The sequence below is a fragment of the Hetaerina americana genome, unplaced genomic scaffold (assembly GCF_022747635.1).
Source record: "Hetaerina americana unplaced genomic scaffold, ioHetAmer1.1.p SCAF_110, whole genome shotgun sequence".
In the NCBI taxonomy this organism is placed as follows: domain Eukaryota; kingdom Metazoa; phylum Arthropoda; class Insecta; order Odonata; family Calopterygidae; genus Hetaerina; species Hetaerina americana.
The window spans coordinates 47,085-49,593 of record NW_027286182.1 but is presented as its reverse complement, the minus strand read 5'-3'; positions in this window follow the sequence as shown (position 1 = coordinate 49,593).

The window sequence follows — 2,509 nt, the reverse complement described above, 5'->3', positions numbered from 1 at the left end:
TCTTAACACCGACAACGTCATGCGTAAGTATACACAGTCGCGCAGAAAGAGAGATTATGCAAATTTTATTGCGGAAGGTAATCTGCAGTGATAAGGAGGGTACGCTTTGGGACGTATCCTGAAGCTGTTTTCACAATCTCTCCACCTTTGAAAAACAATTCATTAACGCATGGAAACAGTTGTTTCAGCAGTTAGCCTTCTTCAGCTTCTCACAATTTACGATTCCTATAAGGTCCATACTATGATGGCCATTCCAAAATGACCACTCTTAACTATTTACCTTCTCCATTTTTCCAGAATTTGCAAAACTGTCCTTTCTGTTAGGGAATTCAACCTGGCACCCCTTATCACTACCTCTTCCAGCCATTTTCTTTGGCCTCATTAGATCATCCTTTCCATCAACTTTCTCTTTAACTACATTCAGTATGAAAATTCCTTTGTCTTACTCTATATCCGTCAGATTTTTTTCCATCCTACTCCATAGTTACATCTCAATATTTGTCGTACATCTTCTCATAATATATTCATAGGTAAAATTTTCATAAACAATTATATATATATATATATTTTATAAAAATATTTCCGCTTTCCTTGAAAAAAGTTCACCATGGAGCTTTTATTAGAAGATGATTCGAATTGCCATTCCTCGTACGATTAAATAAAATTTCCTCAATCCCTTGACATCAAAACAGCTCTGTTGTCGACCGGTCTATCGGGACAAAATTAGCGGAGTAGCAGGCACCATTAAGAAAGAAAGACATTATCTTATCATCTTTAGCATAAGTTAGCACGCACCCCAATATATTCCTTGTCTGATCGCCACGTCTCCGTTCTTGTCTGACGTAACCATCAGGTTTTGGAATAAACGATCAAAATAATGTGCTAAAAACCTCCTAAACAAAACTCAAGGAGTTAGTTCATTAAGGTGAATTATGAATGGTAACCAATATGAATGACAATGAAGTAAAGGAATACATTCTAACTAAACTTCCAAACGCTAATTTCCATTCGATCATTGACAGCTATGTAGGCAAGAAATTTTTTTATAAAATAACAAGAGTAAGTACATACATACAGGGGAAATGTCTCAAAAAGTGGAGGTCTTCAAGGAAGATCCTCACTAATCATATTATCTCCGGGAGAAATGGACCGTAAGGGAAAATAATATTCCAAATTCTGTGGGAAGTTCATGAAAGATTGATTGTATTTCAATCTAGCTATAAGTTAACTAAGTTAATACGTATTTTCATTGACTTAACCTTAATCTCTTGAAAAATATTAAAATGTAACTTTTAATCTGACTTCATTCTTGTGAGAACTAGACGTAACTTAACTGGGTTAATTTTTGCATTCACTTTTTCAAAACTGGTTTCTACAATATTGTATTGTGTGATATTAGTGAATATAAATTGTATTATATTCCCGACAATAGTTAAATAAATCCTGAGATTCTCCTTTCTGAGCTCAATCACGAGACCTCTAATGAGGAGAATATGCTCGCAATATTTTAACTCCGAGAAAATCATTTTAATCTAGCAATAAATTTCACAATTGCACAATAATATTTTTTGTATTGTACGTAAATCTTAATCTTCCACATCAGTCAAAATCCTACATCATTCCAATTTCCGCTGCTAAGAGTGACGATTCTTTCAATGCAACAGTGGTTTGGAAACTGACATAAAACCTTCAACGTCACCCCAAACTAATATACCTAAGAATATAACAAAAAGAGGGTAAACAGAACGTCCTCCTAGGTTTTTGACCAAAACAACCTTTCAAAACGAATATGAGCTTACATATTATTTTTCCACGAGTTCTGCCCACATTTCCGGACGAGTTCTACTGCTTTACAGAGAAAGTGCTCCCTCTACCTTTTCTCAATTAAAATATCCGCCTTCATGCATTTACCCCAAAAATACACAACACATGGAGTAAGTAAAATACGAGGAAAAGAAAAGCCGAAAATTAGATTTCGAAAGATTCCAACTTAATGGAAAGTGAAAAGAAAAGCGGGTAAAATAAATGTCGAGAAAAGAAAGGAGCCCGTAAAAGGATGGGGATGCAAGAGTCAGGAAAGTGGGAAAGGAGTTAGGAAAGAAGACAGAAGTGACCGGTTAAGGGGGAGGGCGGCGTAAGAAGACGGGAGGAGAAAAAATGGGTAAAGCAGTTAGGTCCATGGAGGGCCGTAGTCGATCCACGCATCTCGGGAAAAACCCCTTGCGCGACCCACGGAGAAAGCTAGGACGGAAGTTTTTGGCGAGGACTCTGACACGACAAGAAAAGTTCCCAGTGTTGCGCATTGAACTTAAAGGTCAAAGCGGAGCACATGAAGATGAATGTAAGGGTGGCAGCCCAACAATGTGGACAGTAGTAACAGTGGGTCCTATAGTGTGATCCATATTTACAAAACATAAAATAACGGATAAATAAATGGAATAATATTATGTGCAGCGGATAAGGATTATAATCCGAAAGGTTGTAAATAAGGTTCATTAAAAATAGGGAA